This window comes from Pecten maximus, chromosome 1 (genome assembly GCF_902652985.1).
Source record: "Pecten maximus chromosome 1, xPecMax1.1, whole genome shotgun sequence".
In the NCBI taxonomy this organism is placed as follows: domain Eukaryota; kingdom Metazoa; phylum Mollusca; class Bivalvia; order Pectinida; family Pectinidae; genus Pecten; species Pecten maximus.
Window position 1 is genome coordinate 15,089,457 of NC_047015.1, and position 19,904 is coordinate 15,109,360.

Genomic DNA, 19,904 nt, shown 5'->3' on the forward strand with positions numbered 1-19,904 from the left:
ACAGATCCCTGACTCACACCTCTCTTAATTGTTTATATGGACTCAACACAGATCCCTGACTCACACCTCTCTTAATTGTTTATATGGACTCAACACAGTTCTCTGCCCCTCGTTTACTTGTTTATATGGACTCAACACAGATCCCTGACTCACACCTCTCTTAATTGTTTATATGGACTCAACACAGATCCCTGACTCACACCTCTCTTAATTGTTTATATGGACTCAACACAGTTCTCTGCCCCTCGTTTACTTGTTTATATGGACTCAACACAGATCCCTGACTCACACCTCTCTTAATTGTTTATATGGACTCAACAAAGATCCCTGACTCACACCTCTCTTAATTGTTTATATGGACTCAACACAGATCCCTGGTCAATTCTTCTTATTTTTTTTTTCAACGACAAATTTTTATCAACATTGTGATTTGCATTTGATGTGAAATGGTGTTCTTATTCACTTTCCCCTTTTCAAATGTGTGGAAATTCGTAATCATTCGATGAAATAGACTATTCTGATGCTTAGTTCTGTTAATCGAAAGGAAATCTATTTTCTGTCTTCTCCTGTTTCATACCTATGTACACACTGTCTGATGCTGTAATGTATTCCGTTATTGATATTTCAATGATCTTTGCCACTCTGTGTACGTCACCTTCACCATTCGTGTACAGGTGAAAACTCCTTATCTTGTGTGAATGAGAAGGAAGGTGCACTTGACAAATGACAAACGAGGTGACGGTTGGCCCCGCCCCCTCCCTCTGGACTTGACGGAGAGAAAACATTGTCATTCGTTAGTAGTTGATCGTCTTGGATATCACTAACAGGAATTTTCTTGGAAATATCGCTGTCTTAGGGAAAAAACAAGCAACCGTAAGTAGATTTGAATGTGTATTGATCCAATTAATGAACAAATACTCCATGATATAATGATGAATTACCAACGGCCTCTCGATGGTTTTATGATGTGGTAAGACTGGTAAACACTGTGTTCATCTTTTATCCGGCCGCTTAAAGCTGTTTAATCACAACACACTATACAAACAAATATTTTCAGTACAGTTGCAGACTTGAATTGTTATTATCGTTTATCATTTTCTTTAAAAAAGAAGTGATAATTACACTAATTATACAATAATACTGCGTGTCGTAGCTATCCTTGTAGGCCTTGTGATGCCAAACACATGCCAATTGTCACACACCTACAGTACACCAGCTATAAAGGACTAGCTTTGAATGTTTGGTCACGTTGTGTTCTCTGTGACCGTCACAACACACGATTTCCTTATCTAAAGTAGGAAACTCTCACTTCTCCTGTGTTTAGAAGCTTTTATCATTAACACTATACTAATAAAACGGCGATCCCTATATTGTCTACGACACCTGGTATTCCAGGAGGTCACCCATCCAAATCGTAGTGATCGGATTGATAAGGAGACGACTTAATATTCACGTATACAGCCGTAACAATATATTGCTGACTGCTGACACATATAACACGGCTTATTTCCTCGTATCCTGACGTCATCCAGTACGTCAAACAAGTTTGTTAATAACTGTATGTTTACATGCTTCGTGATCCTGTTCTGTTAGTCCAAGGTAAATTATGTGTTAACAGTCGCTACATAGACCAGCTTAATATTGTCATTATATAAACCTACGTCGATGGTGTCATTATACACAGGTTAATTTTGTCGATATCTAGACCTCAGATTAGTGTTGTTGTTAGTAACTAGGCCCATATTTATGTTGTCATTATATAGTAAACAGCATGAATATTGTCGATTTCTAGACTTCATAATTCCTGCATATAGGGCTAAGAAGATCGTAAGAGGCGACTAAAGTTGGGATGTTATCTTTCCTAATTTTTGGCCTTTGGTTGAGCGTTCGTCCCTGTAATGAAGACTGTGTGTTCTGTTTCCTGATCGAGACATACCCGAGTCTAGCGCTCAGCATTTTTGGAGAGGACGACTGGTTCGCCTGTTGTTAGTATGATGTGACCGGGTGGGGTGTCCTGCTGAGTGTATTCAGCAGAATGCTTAAGTGAGATAGAACTATATGTCGGCATCATTTCTGCGCTGTCACAAGGAGATAGACACAATCATACCGCAGCCTCCCTACAAACACACACAATATGCATGCAACTCGTACACATCCTTAAAAGACCACACCAGTTGATAGGACGTTAAACAATATAAAACCAAACCAAACCCAATCTAGTGTTGTTATTAACTAGACCCATATTAATATTGTTATTATATAGACTCAGATGAACACGTTGAGTAGACTCAGGTTAATATTGGCGTTGTTCATATCGTCGTTTTACTGGCCTAGGAGAATGCTGTCGTTGTGTGCGCTCTGTCAGTGTACTTGACGTAATCTGTTATTCCTCTGATGGAGTTAAGTATTGTTGCTTGGACGACCTCAATTTCATCTTACAAATGAGATTGGTGAATCATGATAATAAACACAGAGTTTAAGAGAAATTTTATTCCAATTGTATTAAAATTGTTGTTTTAGCATTTTTTCTTTGAATGTTTTAAAATAAAATGGACAACGCATTTCTGCAGAAATGACCAATTAATGACTCCATTTCAGGCGGAATTAAATATTAGCAGTGACATTGATTTTTATTTGGAATTACATGCCAACTGCTTTGTTTGTCTCAATGCAATGAAGACTATTTCGTTCAATTATACATTCACTCTGATGAATTCAGTGTCAGTTTTAGTACCGACGGGGACTATATTTGTTTTAAGTCTATCACGTGACTATTGTTAGACTGTCGCATGCCTATCTCTGTCGTTGATGGATAGGTCAACGATTCATCTTAACTGTGACAGCGTGATTATTGATTATCTCCCTTTGTAAGAAAAAAGCCAGGGACCATCACTGATACATGTATTTGTACTCGTTAGCACAACTTTAGTATAAAATGGTATGTGAATGTCCTCGATGAGTTCAGATTTTAGCGTCACGTAGATGATCTATACACTGAGAACGACGCTACACTGTTGTCAGTGGTATATACACTTGTGTATGTATATGATTGTATAGGTGAGCTTAACAAGATTGGATATCATTAGAATACTATTACTCTGAAACACAAACTAATAGCCGTGAAACATCCGGGCCTTATAATACCTGTCATTGTTTACATCGGTTATGTACGATTGTAGAGTGGCGGCGTCTTTCAAGTATCGCCACTGCACTGACGAAATGCATCATGTTTCGTCACAGTGACATAACAGGTCTCCCTCTCACGTTAGTCAAGTCGGTATTGACATCAATTGTATCGCTGAGCTTGTACGTGATTGATAGTCATTTTAACACGCATTTAGTCCCCCGAATTGTAATACTTTTGAGCCCCACCTGATAGTTAAAGATTTGGAGCTGATGATGTAAGAAGTGACCCTATGGTGGCATGTCATCCTTGGCGTTCTGTAGCTATCCCATTAATGCTATTATAAAGCTCTAGTTATGTGTCAATGATCAGCGGGAAACCGCGGCTATATCGTGACGCAGTAGTTAAGAGGAAGTTGTTAATGAATGAGGAGTTTTTGGCAATATTAATCAATTTTACGAAATGAGCGAACGATCGCTTACACAAATCTAATAAGAGCACAATCTCTTTTCATTACTGAACAAATAGGGTTGCTAACGAAACCCTGTTTTTTATCTGTGTTTGATGTTGACGAGTCACACAGGGTTAGGGACGTGCTGGGGGAAAAGATGGCGGCCGCATACATGCACAACTTCCTGTACAAGTGTACTTTGGTGTTTCAGGCCTTTGATGGTGGTGTTATGGCCTTAGACTAGTCAAATGGTCAGTGATCCCGACTGGACTCGCATACAAACAAAAGAACCCAGACAGCCGGAATTACCGGTTTCCGTGTTCGGTGCATCCTAACCATTAAGTAGTCGTAACCCATTCATCTTCTAGATCGTAGTACATAAAGTAATTATGCACGGACTTTAGTGATCATACCGCAAAAAGGGTCTGTGTATATGTCATAATAAGGCTATCTCTGTAAAAGGCTCCTATAATTGATGTTAATTGTAGGAAAGTTTTACTTTTTGGGTTCCCAAGATTTAACACTGTCGTACTCGATGTGATGATTGCTGTAAAGCGTTATCGTATTCTGATATCTGTTGATTTTATACCGTCATTGTCAAAGGAAATCTACACAGGATACAATTTCGAACGATTCCATTAAATAACCGTTTACAAAAAGGGTTTTCCCTCAGAAACATTTGGCGTTTAAATTTCAATGTTACCGTATTGTTGAAATATAACGCCTTGTATATGGCTGAATTAGCTGTACCTTTGTGCGTGTAAATGGCTTCAGAATAATATAAGAACAGATACTAGTATGATGATATGATTCTAATCTTAATCTAATAAAGTTATGCAAGTTTTTGACACATGTCTTCAGACCCCAACAGTATAAAAATAACACCGCACCAACAGTTCGATTCACTAGCTGGTAATTCATAGTGTGTGATGTTGTATACATCTTGGTGGTCATATTACCGTATAGATATACATGTATATGTGTGTGTGTGTGTGTGTGTGTGTGTGTGTGTGTTTATGACCTTAGAAATAATACTTAATCTAACTACACAAGGATTATACAGACATCGAGCGAACACGGGTCGGGGGAAATCGATTTCGTGAGCTGGTTTTTAATTATTTTCGCAATTTAATTGATCCGTAGTAGCCTGTTTAATTGACATTTGTCGTCTTTGGGGAATCGTGCTTTCGGCGTTTGTGATATTTCCTGATGTCCTGATGTGCGCGAACGATTTCTGCCCTACTGCGACTGTGCGGGGGACGATGATACAATGTTAACGAGAATACTTGCCCCTCAAAATAATATTTGATTGCGATGCATTTCAATCAATATTTCAAGAAAATGATCTTCAGCAAACGAGGTCAAATGAGTAAGTAGATTTAAGATAGTTTACTTGTCTGAGGTATACAGTAACATCGATAGAGGCCGACCTTTGACAATCGCCTAAAGAGGTGTTTAAGACTGTACTGGTCGAAGTTGATGGCTCGTGGCATTTTCACGGCATTGATTACTGGAATCAACTGTAATAAAACAACATTTCACCCAACAGTGATGCATATCATTATGATCGGCAATCAATACGTTGCTTACGTCGACTTTGGAGAACTTCAGACTACATTTATGTTTGATAGCGGTTGTCACCAATTACAAATAAAAATGAGCTCGAGATCCATTTACTAATAATCTGACCATTTAGTCACTTTTATAATTGATTTCCTCTAAATCAACTATATACAATGCACTCTCCACTGTATATTTCATCTGACGGTAGGATTTGATTCCGAGAAAAAAGGATCTAGCGTTAAAAGATTAATAACGGAAATTAATGGGATTTATGCTTCATACAAGGATACGAATAAAAACAAATGGAGATATCCTGATTTTGATAAGTGTTTAAAACTGTGAAACAATTCTGCCGTAGTATTACGGTCGTTTCATTAACCATGAACTGTTACAATCAGTGTTGGGACCGTTTTTTTTTTTTTTTTTTACAATTTCCTCATTTATTTTCAGATACCTGTACAATTGTGTCTAATATACCACTAGAATCCAAATCTCGACCGCCGTCTATACTTATTCTTATTACAAAATTATTCAACTTGCTTCGGCTGCTGACCTATCCCTTCGTTCAGGTGTTTTATCGGACGGTAATCTATTATTCCAGGTCTCCATAGCGTTTGTATTGATGAGTTGGATGATGCTCTGTAACAAACACCCATTCGCCAGGAAAACCTGTCCTTATGTGATAATCGTTAAAAGTAACCATTGGAGAGTTATTATTTAAAGTATGCATGTCTATGTATCTCGACTAGAGTCTAATGATAACACCTCTCTGACTATACTTATGTATACCAGATCGTCTTGGCCTGGTAACGTTGTAAGACATCTCGACCTCGGTCGATGTCAATCACATGTCCTATCAGATCGGGAACTACTGTGTTTGTCACCTACTGACGATTATTAATGCCAATAAAAACGTGTCTACTTCACTGTCCTTATATGCACAACACATAGGCTGTGTGTTAACACGGAGACGTATGGAAAGGATGACGAACTACCCGACTAGTCTATAACGTAATACGAAGTGGGAAGACCTGGCTGATTTTGGTTACGTCATCGGATTCAGTTTTTTATCTTGCTGTAGACTGAAGTCTGTACCTATGGTAACAGATGTCTATTGACCCCTTACAGTACTCCATAGAAAGTGTGTCTGGTTAGGATGTTTGTCTCTAGTTCAGACTGCCTATCAGTTTATTTAGTATCTGTGTTGCTGTCATTGTAGATAGCGTTTGTATTATTTTTGTCATATATCGTTGTTCTTTCTCCCGTACTTCAAGCGTCTCTCTCAATAAAATTGTCGAACTATAGTTTCTGAAAATGTGTGTTTATCAGTTTATCGTTGTAAACAAAATCCTGGTCTTGTTTCAGTACTCCAACGTGTGTATCTGTCAGTATCAATACCTAATTTCCTGTCTTGTTTCAGCACCTCAAAGCTATTGCACTTTGTACCTTTCAATGTAAAAACGTCATTTCATTTCAATTCCACAAAACGTGTTTCTCTCAATGGAAACAGTTTCCCGCCTCAATTGGATGTGAATGAATCCTTGGTTAACCTGAAAAATCGATACAAATTGGCTTTAATCTTACTATCGTTGAATGACTTTGGATTTCCTACAAATATAGATGATATAGATAAAAGTCTATACAGTCCAGCGTAGAGGTCACGTAACATGATATGTTCCACAGCCGATACTGAGATGAGGCCAGATCGGGACCCCGTAAGCATATCACAAGATTTTAAAAGTCAATGCAGCTAATTTGTACGTCTATATTCAACCACTAGCGTTTCCTCTTCCCACAATTACAATTAAAACATGTGCTATATCCAAAATATCTATACCTATTGTTTATTATCATTATATGAAGTAGCTTCCCGAGTAGCTGCCCTGAAGGTGTGTTTACTAACCATCAGTAAAACCCTTATGTAAGGCCTAGGGCTCCCCAATGATACGCTATGTAGCTGTAGGGCTGATCTACAGATTAGGTACCCGGATGGTAAACAGACGGAAGGGTAGTTGAGATCCTTTGGCATGCGATGGCCAGTAATATCGTTACACCCAGTCCGATAGCATACAACCAAACTTCCTTCACAAAGCTTTTGGATGTACGTAACACACAGTGTAGAATCAAGAAGATAGGTGAGTGTCATTAACATGAGAATATTCCAGGGAGACCTGTTTTATGCCAGGGAGACCTGTTTTATTCCAGGGAGACCTGTTTTATTCCAGGGAGACCTGTTTTATACCAGGGGTACCTGTTTTATGCCAGGGGTACCTGTTTTATACCAGGGGTACCTGTTTTATACCAGGGGTACCTGTTTTATACCAGGGGTACCTGTTTATACCAGGGGTACCTGTTTTATACCAGGGGTACTTGTTTTATACCAGGGTACCTGTTTTATACCAGGGGTACCTGTTTTAATATACCATGGTACCTGTTTTTACCAGGGGTACGCTGTTTTATAATTGCCAGTACTTGTTTTTATACCAGGGGTAACTGTTTTTATATGCCAGGGGTACCTGTTTTTATACCAGGGGTAACCTGTTTTATAATGATGCCAGTACTTTTTTATACCAGGGGTACCGTGTTTTATACCAGTGTACCTGCCTGTTTTACTCAGTGGGTACCTGTTTTTTAATGCCAGGTATAACTTTGTTTTATAAACCATGGGTACATGTTTATATGCAGGTCTTGTTTTATACCAGGGGTTACCTGTTTTATACCAAGGGGGTACCTGTTTTAATGCCATGGGTACCTGTGTTATTAGCCAGGGGTACATGTTATATTAATGGAGCCAGGGGTACCTGTTTTATACCAGGGGTACCTGTTTTATACCAGGGGTACCTGTTTTATACCAGGGAGACCTGTTTTACATGCGTAGCGTTTGATTAGATATAGTCGTAGTTTTCTTTACCCGAGATAAAGTGTCGATCGCGGAGATAAGCAAGTGAAAGGAGTATTTTATAATATATAAGTATACCGATACGCGTCCAACACTATCCCCTACGATTGGTTATTATCTATGAAGGTATCTCGATACTTTTAAAATAGTTTATGCACTCATCCATGCAATCACCCGAGGAAATTAAAGCCGCAAGGCTTGAAAACGTTAGTGATTTTAATATGGACTTTCAGTTGTCGTGTTAATATTTCATTTTCATATTTATATACACGATGAACAAAGTGTTTCTCTTATTTGAAATATGATGATGATGATGATGATGATGATGATGATGATGATGATCGACGACGACGACGACGACGACGACGACGATGACACCGTCTTTGCTAAATCAACACGTCAACAACATATTGAGTTTAAGGACACCTGAAAGGATTCCGGTTAAATGAAGTATCATGATAATAGTGATCCCCGCCTACTTCCGTCCGGTAGCTGTGACCTGGTTTCCCATCGGATGTCCATCTCCTTGTCAGCGTCCGTACCTGTTGTATATAGCGCGCTAATTACGCCCGCCCAGTACATAGCCTACGACATGCTAATCAATCCCAGATAACATATAAAGGCGAATATCGATCATGGTTTTATTTTGGGATTTAATTACGTAAAATCAATCCGATTAAATCCCAGGAACCTATGGCGTTAGACGTTGGAGATGAACAGGTGTGTCGGGTCTGTTTGTAGGCACCGGATATCGGACAAGGCGCGTTCTATTGTGGATATGACCGATTATAGTACAGACTAATTAAAGGTCTTCGCGTCATTGCCGGAAAGGCGTATTTGGAATCTGTTATGAAAAAAAGCAAGAGCAGATTCTTTAACAGTTTGTGTTAAGTGCGTGTATATGATATATCATTAATATGCTGTTGGTGTCATTGGATTATCTGTATTTTAGTCAGATTGAATCGGCATGCGCTTGTGTTGAACCATTCAGATGAGGGTTGGGACATCATAAAATGACAAATGTGTGAAACGATGGGATTTAACTCTGATAGTCAAAATGGTGTATTCCTGTCATAATATATGCGTCTCAGGTTTTAGGTATATAGCAATATCAATTAGCATCTGATCTGTATAACATCATATCAAAAACTACATAATAATGTATAACATCATATCAAAAACTACATAATAATGAATGGTAAAATTTGCCCTGGTTTTATAAATGGTGATATTTTGATTTCCGTATATGTTGTAAACAGACATGTGTATATCCCAATGTGATATAGACGTCTCTGGTTGTATAACGGATATTAACTGTAATTTTCAATGTCAGTACACCACAACCTAGCTTGCTTTTTTGTTGTAGTGAGACTAATGGTCTCACCAGAAATCCAATGAGAAAGTAATTTGTTGATGACAGATATAAATCATAAATTCCATGCAGTCAGTTTTTATAGTAACTCATAACAACAGTTCTCTGAACGTACGTGTTTACATGTGGGGCCTAGATCCTGTAGCACCTGTTACCTCGGCAGTAGAATGCCCTGGGGCTAATCACTATAGGAGATAATACGTTTACTCCCGTTGTGGTTCCCGATTGTAATTACGACTGCCTGGGGCTCCGTCCGCGGTGATCGATTCACGGACCCTTTTGATAATGGACAGATTACGAGCTGTCCTTGATGCTAATATATAGATATGACCTTATTTTGAAATGATATATTGAGATAATAAAACAAATTAAACTTGGGCCGATTAGATCGGTTATATATATATTAATTAGACATAGGAAAGTGACATCAGAGTTTTTCCTGACAGTGATGCTGGTTTGGTGGTGACAGACTGTGAATTACATCGAGTTTCACAAGTTCACGGACACAAGAGTGCCAATGGTGTTAGTGTCGGTGTAGCAGCTGAACTAGATCCCCTGGGCTCACGGGACCCCGGGGCTCCCGGGAATGCCGGTTTGACCAATAGAGAGTGACACTTGTTGCATTTCTTGTGCCACAGAAATCGTGTCTTGACTGTGGTAAGGTCAACTATATTTAGTTCTCTGTGTGTCTTTGGTGACTGCTAGTGTTTATAAATAACTACACTATTATCATCTATCGTCAACTTAATATACACGGAGGATTTACTCAACTCTAATACCGATGGAAAATTGAATATTGACGTCATTCAGAATGTATAGATGTCCCCAATTACTAACCCTGTAAGCTATTTCGGTAAGTTTGTTACAAGTTTACCGTTTAAATCTGTGCACTGCGTGCATTCCGCGTCATATCCCGGAGAAGCATTTTGAGCAATTATGGGACAATTTATGACATACAGCAATTCTTAACACGTCATGCATTTCTTAATCCTCGGGAGACAACCTCAGTTCTTGATGTATTGAACAACCTTCTAAACAAACATTCTCCATAAAATATCTTACGAAATCGATTCGAGCAGACGTATTTAGAAAATTATTGAGTTTTCTAAAAGCACATTTACTTCATATCAACACAAAGATAAACAATAATACCTATTAATAGTAAAAGTAATACTTATGCTATGTAATGCTATGTCCGTGACTGCTATCCAGGTCAGAACGGATACGAGAAATGCTAGTTAGCTTTCCTTACCATACTAAACTTTGTACTGATAACAATGTAATAACTAACATTGTACTGATAACAATGTAATAACTAACATTGTACTGATAACAATGTGATAACTAACTTTGTACTGATAACAATGTGATAACTAACTTTGTACTGATAACAATGTAATAACTAACATTGTACTGATAACAATGTAATAACTAACATTGTACTGATAACAATGTCATAACTAACTTTGTACTGATAACAATGTAATAACTAACTTTGTACTGATAACAATGTAATAACTTACATTGTACTGATAACAATGTCATAACTAACTTTGTACTGATAACAATGTCATAACTAACTTTGTACTGATAACAATGTAATAACTAACATTGTACTGATAACAATGTCATAACTAACTTTGTACTGATAACAATGTAATAACTAACTTTGTACTGATAACAATGTAATAACTAACATTGTACTGATAACAATGTAATAACTAACATTGTACTGATAACAATGTAATAACTAACTTTGTACTGATAACAATGTAATAACTTACTTTGTACTGATAACAATGTCATAACTAACTTTGTACTGATAACAATGTAATAACTAACTTTGTACTGATAACAATGTAATAACTAACTTTGTACTGATAACAATGTTATAACTAACATTGTACTGATAACAATGTAATAACTAACATTGTACTGATAACAATGTAATAACTAACATTGTACTGATAACAATGTTATAACTAACATTGTACTGATAAATATGTAATAACTAACTTTGTACTGATAACAATGTAATAACTAACATTGTACTGATAACAATGTAATAACTAACTTTGTACTGATAACAATGTAATAACTAACATTGTACTGATAACAATGTAATAACTAACTTTGTACTGATAACAATGTAATAACTAACATTGTACTGATAACAATGTAATAACTAACTTTGTACTGATAACAGTGTAATAACTAACATTGTACTGATAACAATGTAATAACTAACTTTGTACTGATAACAGTGTAATAACTAACATTGTACTGATAACAATGTAATAACTAACATTGTACTGATAACAATGTAATAACTAACTTTGTACTGATAACAATGTAATAACTTACTTTGTACTGATAACAATGTCATAACTAACTTTGTACTGATAACAATGTAATAACTAACATTGTACTGATAACAGTGTAATAACTAACTTTGTACTGATAACAATGTCATAACTAACTTTGTACTGATAACAGTGTAATAACTAACATTGTACTGATAACAATGTCATAACTAACTTTGTACTGATAACAATGTCATAACTAACTTTGTACTGATAACAATGCTATTCGTTACTTTGTACTGATAACAGTGTAACATGATAACCATGCTATCCGTTACTTTGTATATTCCTGTAAAATATAGTTTCGTGTAACGTGCACTACCTCGGTTCATCCATATAACCGTACACTTTAAAATAATTAACAAATTGACCATAACAGACGGACATAGTCCATGGAGACTAACGTTGATCAGGTATTGCGGGCTTATCAGTGCCAGTAGGCCGTGTGTTCACTCCCACGGCACTCACGGGGTCCGATAGACTTATCACACCTGTCGACTGTACAGCAGCCACACTAAATCTCCCTCAATAACACGACACCCGAAACATTGTAAAACGACTGCATTGGATACGTGCGTAGGATATAGGAAGCTGATAGGTATTATCCACTTGATCTGGTCGTCAATTCAACATTTAACAGCATTTCATTCATGGTTTCATCTCGGTACATACGTGTGGGGTTTTACTCTGTGGTAAGTATTATCACGTGACATAATCAATACTAATCATATGTGGCTCATATTAATCGACGTCAGTGGATGGACACACACTCTCTCTCTCTCTCTCCTTCTCTATAGCCATCATTTAATTCAATAACTTCATGGAACATTTGTTGAAACACTCAAAATGTATACACACAACGTTCACGTTAACATGAGCCTCGGGGTTATAAAGAGACGCAAATATTACGTAGTGTATATGTGTACACTTTTAAAAACATTGCCTGTGGTTAAAATGAAATTTAGAGAACATGCTTAAATCAAACAATTTGTATATTAGATAGAGTTTGTGTCTATATGTTTAGACAGTGTATCAGTGTGTATTAACGTGTATGGATTAATATTGATGATTATTTTAATTCATCTGATCATTCGAACTGTCTACAGGGGCATTAGACATTCTGAGTATATTTCGTGACAGTCGGCTTTAAAATATAAACATGCTCGCCCTGCATGGGTATTGTTACTGAGAGAGGCGGACTAGTGTACATATAGTACTGCGTCAGAAGAGAGAGAGCTTCTGATTGGCTGCTCGAATCGATTCAGTATTACAATAACACGATGCTATGTATGTTTATTATCAGACTAACACTTCCGATTGACGGCGACTGTTGAGGCGACATATATTGTCACAGGGACTCTCACCTGGTTCTGTCAACACACAGACATCGGATGAAGTGCCAGACCTTCTTGCGACTTACCGATTTGGGATTTTAAAGGACTAAAATAACCGCACAGATCAGCACATTTACGAACTAGTAAGTATCGCTACCTTACAAGGCTAATAACACTATATGTGTGCGTGTGTATGTGTGTTTACAGTAATAACACGTCGCCGGGCATGTGTGCATTGTGAAAACGTGTTTTTGTTTTCAAAAAAGTACATTTTGGTTAATTACATGTTTGAAATATTTATTAAACTACTCGGGCATCAGGATTTGACAAATACATTTCATTTTCAACGAGAGTTAAATTTTTTCCACAAATTTTAGTAATTTCACTGTATTCTTTATATGGCTGTTTATACCGCTCCTTATCTATACCGCTACCAGCCACATATCCTCAACACTAAATACAACCCTGACTAATGATCTGTGACTGCCTTTTGTGAGATAACACTCCGCACAGCCACTGTATCTCGGAGTATGAGAGAGGTCAGCAACAGGTTTCTAGAGATACCGTTTACAGAGAAAAATCAAATCTAGTGTTAAGACTGCGAAGTCAAAGTAAAATGTCCCGCATAGCTGAATTATAGCCAACCAAGTTGTAATAAATCTTGACTTGTCACAATTAAATAGAATTCGTTTGATTCCATTAACAAACATTGGAATCAATATATTTGATTTGGGATTGCGTATGCATAGTCTTAGAATTTCCAACCCGAACATAACATAGCGCATCATTGCCTCAACTATATTTTGCTTTAAACATTTTCGATTGTATCCTTTTTATATTTTATTCCTGTAGTTCTTATCGATCTGAGATTTTTTGTCCCCAGCTTCCCGTTCTGTTCAGCTCATTGGCATGCAAATTGCAAGAGTACCCCTCAAGGGGAAATGGACGATGTTGTCTGGTGATGGAGTATGTTTTTTACCAATAGTAACATGTCGTTATACTCTGTACTGGAGTATTCTGACTGTCGTTATACTCTGTACTGGAGTATTCTGACTGTCGTTATACTCTGTACTGGAGTATTCTGACTGTCGTTATACTCTGAACCGGAGTATTCTGACTGTCGTTATACTCTGTACTGGAGTATTCTGACTGTCGTTATACTCGGTACTGGAGTATTCTGACTGTCGTTATACTCTGTACTGGAGTATTCTGACTGTCGTTATACTCTGTACCGGAGTATTCTAACTGTCGTTATACTCTGTACCGGGGTATTCTGACTGTCGTTATACTCTGTACCGGAGTATTCTGACTGTCGTTATACTCGGTACTGGAGTATTCTGACTGTCGTTATACTCTGTACTGGAGTATTCTGACTGTCGTTATACTCTGTACTGGAGTATTCTGACTGTCGTTATACTCTGTACCGGAGTATTCTGACTGTCGTTATACTCTGTACTGGAGTATTCTGACTGTCGTTATACTCGGTACTGGAGTATTCTGACTGTCGTTATACTCTGTACCGGAGTATTCTGACTGTCGTTATACTCGGTACTGGAGTATTCTGACTGTCGTTATACTCTGTACTGGAGTATTCTGACTGTCGTTATACTCGGTACTGGAGTATTCTGACTGTCGTTATACTCTGTACCGGAGTATTCTGACTGTCGTTATACTCGGTACTGGAGTATTCTGACTGTCGTTATACTCTGTACCGGAGTATTCTGACTGTCGTTATACTCGGTACTGGAGTATTCTGACTGTCGTTATACTCTGTACTGGAGTATTCTGACTGTCGTTATACTCGGTACTGGAGTATTCTGACTGTCGTTATACTCTGTACCGGAGTATTCTGACTGTCGTTATACTCGGTACTGGAGTATTCTGACTGTCGTTATACTCTGTACTGGAGTATTCTGACTGTCGTTATACTCTGTACCGGAGTATTCTGACTGTCGTTATACTCGGTACTGGAGTATTCTGACTGTCGTTATACTCGGTACTGGAGTATTCTGACTGTCGTTATACTATGTACCGGAGTATTCTGACTGTCGTTATACTCGGTACTGGAGTATTCTGACTGTCGTTATACTCTGTACTGGAGTATTCTGACTGTCGTTATACTCGGTACTGGAGTATTCTGACTGTCGTTATACTCGGTACTGGAGTATTCTGACTGTCGTTATACTCGGTACTGGAGTATTCTGACTGTTGTTATACTCTGTACCGGAGTATTCTGACTGTCGTTATACTCGGTACTGGAGTATTCTGACTGTCGTTATACTCGGTACTGGAGTATTCTGACTGTCGTTATACTCGGTACTGGAGTATTCTGACTGTCGTTATACTCTGTACCGGAGTATTCTGACTGTCGTTATACTCGGTACTGGAGTATTCTGACTGTCGTTATACTCTGTACTGGAGTATTCTGTCTGTCGTTATACTCGGTACCGGAGTATTCTGACTGTCGTTATACTCTGTACTGGAGTATTCTGACTGTCGTTATACTCTGTACTGGAGTATTCTGACTGTCGTTATACTCTGTACCGGAGTATTCTGACTGTCGTTATACTCTGTACCGGAGTATTCTGACTCGTTATACTCTGTACCGGAGTATTCTGACTGTCGTTATACTCTGTACTGGAGTATTCTGACTGTCGTTATACTCTGTACTGGAGTATTCTGACTGTCGTTATACTCTGTACTGGAGTATTCTGACTGTCGTTATACTCTGTACTGGAGCATTCTGACTGTCGTTATACTATGTACCGGAGTATTCTGACTGTCATTATACTCGGTACTGGAGTATTCTGACTGTCGTTATACTCTGTACCGGAGTATTCTGACTGTCGTTTTAATTTACTCTGTTAACCGGAGTAATTCTGATGTCGTTATAGCGCGGTACTGGAGTATTCTGACTGTCGTTATACTCTGCACTGGAGTATTCTGACTGTCGTTATACTCTGTACCGGAGTATTCTGACTGTCGTTATACTCTGTACTGGAGTATTCTGACTGTCGTTATACTCTGTACCGGAGTATTCTGACTGTCGTTATACTCTGTACTGGAGTATTCTGACTGTCGTTATACTCTGTACTGGAGTATTCTGACTGTCGTTATACTCGGTACTGGAGTATTCTGACTGTCGTTATACTCTGTACCGGAGTATTCTGACTGTCGTTATACTCTGTACTGGAGTATTCTGACTGTCGTTATACTCTGTACTGGAGTATTCTGACTGTCGTTATACTCTGTACCGGAGTATTCTGACTGTCGTTATACTCTGTACCTGGAGTATTCTGACTGTCGTTATACTCTGTACTGGAGTATTCTGACTGTCGTTATACTCTGTACTGGAGTATTCTGACTGTCGTTATACTCTGTACTGGAGTATTCTGACTGTCGTTATACTCTGTACTGGAGTATTCTGACTGTCGTTATACTCTGTACTGGAGTATTCTGACTGTCATTATACTCTGTACTGGAGTATTCTGACTGTCGTTATACTCTGTACCGGAGTATTCTGACTGTCGTTATACTCTGTACCGGAGTATTCTGACTGTCGTTATACTCGGTACTGGAGTATTCTGACTGTCGTTATACTCTGTACTGGAGTATTCTGACTGTCGTTATACTCTGTACCGGAGTATTCTGACTGTCGTTATGCTCTGTACTGGAGTATTCTGACTGTCGTTATACTCTGTACTGGAGTATTCTGACTGTCGTTATACTCGGTACTGGAGTATTCTGACTGTCGTTATACTCTGTACCGGGGTATTCTGACTGTCGTTATACTCTGTACTGGAGTATTCTGACTGTCGTTATACTCTGTACTGGAGTATTCTGACTGTCGTTATAGTCTGTACTGGAGTATTCTGACTGTCGTTATACTATGTACCGGAGTATTCTGACTGTCGTTATACTCTGTACTGGAGTATTCTGACTGTCGTTATACTCTGTACTGGAGTATTCTGACTGTCGTTATACTCTGTACTGGAGTATTCTGACTTTCGTTATACCCTGTACCGGAGTATTCTGACTGTCGTTATACTCGGTACTGGAGTATTCTGACTGTCGTTATACTCTGTACCGGAGTATTCTGACTGTCGTTATACTCTGTACTGGAGTATTCTGACTGTCGTTATACCCTGTACCGGAGTATTCTGACTGTCGTTATACTCGGTACCGGAGTATTCTGACTGTCGTTATACTCTGTACTGGAGTATTCTGACTGTCGTTATACTCGGTACTGGTACTGGAGTATTCTGACTGTCGTTATACTCTGTACTGGAGTATTCTGACTGTAGTTATACTCTGTACTGGAGTATTCTGACTGTCGTTATACTCGGTACTGCAGTATTCTGACTGTCGTTATACTCTGTACTGGAGTATTCTGACTGTCGTTATACTCTGTACTGGAGTATTCTGACTGTCGTTATACTCTGTACTGGAGTATTCTGACTGTCGTTATACTCTGTACCGGAGTATTCTGACTGTCGTTATACTCGGTACTGCAGTATTCTGACTGTCGTTATACTCTGTACTGGAGTATTTTGACTGTCGTTATACTCTGTACTGGAGTATTCTGACTGTCGTTATACTCTGTACTGGAGTATTCTGACTGTCGTTATACTCTGTACCGGAGTATTCTGACTGTCGTTATACTCGGTACTGGAGTATTCTGACTGTTGTTATACTCTGTACCGGAGTATTCTGACTGTCGTTATACTCTGTACTGGAGTATTCTGACTGTCGTTATACTCTGTACTGGAGTATTCTGACTGTCGTTATACTCTGTACTGGAGTATTCTGACTGTCGTTATACTCTGTACTGGAGTATTCTGACTGTCGTTATACTCTGTACCGGAGTATTCTGACTGTCGTTATACTCTGTACTGGAGTATTCTGACTGTCGTTATACTCTGTACTGGAGTATTCTGACTGTCGTTATACTCTGTACTCTGTAAGCGTCTATTGGTACAAGGCAGATTACGAGCCTTCTGTTTCATTGAGAGAAGATTTGACTTTCTGTTCGTGGGTGCGCACGTGGGAGTCTGCAGTGTAATGCAATATTTATAACAGGTACAAGTAAGCACAACTGTAATGGAACTCCTGTCGTTCGTTTTAGACAACATGAACTAATTAACCATAAAATTTAGCCATTTCGTACTCGACTGTGTAGGCAGAGCGATATTGATAGGACCCGTTGAGTAAAGGGAACTTATCGATCGGAAGGTAGCTATATAATAAGTGTCAACCCCGGTAGTGTCTGAACGCGTAAATACTATCGTGTGGACGTGGGAATTATGGAGGGACCAACACTAATATAGTATTGCAAGTCTCAGATACAGAAGGCAATAGATGAGCATAGCTATATTTAGTAATCCACGTGTTACATACATGGAATTACAGATGAAGGAAATGCTATATATTGGCATTTGGTAGCTACCCTGTCCCTTACTATGGTGACCGTTATAACTCCGCCCATCTCCCTGAAGTTCCACTTCCTATTGGTAACCATTCCTGCCCCTTACCCCGGAGTCCTCTTTCCCTAAAGTCCATTTTGGGCCAACCCACCTTTCAATGACAATGACAATGAAAATATTTTATTCTCATAAATATATAAAGTGTAGAGAAGGACATACATACAAAATTGTACAGGACATATGAAATAATACATGGATACATTTGTTAAGCAAGAGATGATCTTAAATATTGTTGAGTCAAATTCTCCTCCCGTTGCCCGTAATAAGTCTGTCAATTTAGAGTGACTTATACCATACATGCTATTTTACAATTTATACGAGTAGCCTTTTGGCGATAATTTGCTGTAATAGACCGTAGTAGTGTAAAACTATACCAGTATATACGGCGTAGATTTGATTAACCAACAGAAGTTTATAATGACAAATCGGCTAAAATGACTCGACACTGAACTGCTTACCATAAACAAGATACATTGGGTCCGACTGTATCACGATTGCGGGCGATCCCTTGAGGATTGGATGTCAGTGTAATTCATGCTAAGGGGATTTTTTGCTTGTCTGGCAGGCAATGCTGGTTTTTATGTACAACATATCCCCTCCAACATCAGGTTGGTCCTGATCTTTAACGTTGTCATATACGACTCGATATTTAGGTGATGTTTTCCACCCACTCTTGGACTATTAACAGTACGTGCGATATGCAGACCACGACAACTCATTAGTTTATTGTGGCCGTAATTTCACTGACAAGCGTTGAATATAAACGGTGAGATATACAGTACGTTCAAAGCAGATAAATAACAGAGACAATGACGTATGGCTTAATGAGAAACTAATGAGGGGAACGGTGCCACTGGCTGTTTACAAATGCCTGAGAGGAAAAAAAGGGTGACACAATTAAACCCTGATCTACAATAAGGCCACAATGGACCATGTCTGGTGTAGGGCCAGAGCGCACTTCTACAAAAGTATAAGAAAACGTGGAATTCTCCGACACCATTTGGTGTCGCTAAAATTTTGGGGCAAATACAATAAAATCGGGTGCGACATAACACCTTCCTTACATTTTTTTTATTCCGTCCGTATAGACCCTCGCTTTACGCTAGTCAGAATTTCATAACTGACTCGACCACATATACTGCTAACTATGCAGGTCGCGGGCGGCTTAATTACCATAATCACTGCGCGATGGAGCGAAAAGAAAAAAAAACCCATTTATTTCTATATATTTTACCGCTTATAATTCATAAATAATGAATTTTTGAATTAAATATAACAGGTTTTCGGAAGTAAGAAGCTTAGTTTTTTTTTATTT

General features: G+C 38.4%; 1 protein-coding gene across 7 annotated transcripts in view; it reads left to right on the forward strand.

Moving 5' to 3' along the window:
* Positions 1-740: 740 nt before the first annotated feature.
* The window catches only part of LOC117325798 (protein dimmed-like), a 44,047-nt gene continuing 24,883 nt past the window's right edge, over positions 741-19,904 (forward strand). The window contains exons 1-2 of one of the 7 annotated variants that reach the window (XR_004532383.1): positions 741-873; positions 13,076-13,249. The gene's annotated coding sequence lies outside the window, so the exon portion shown is untranslated. Of the gene's footprint in view, positions 874-7,169; positions 7,274-9,947; positions 10,067-11,628; positions 12,465-13,075; positions 13,250-19,904 lie in introns of those variants that run through there. The other 6 variants (XM_033882274.1, XM_033882298.1, XM_033882291.1 and 3 more) reach the window with 6 other exon arrangements.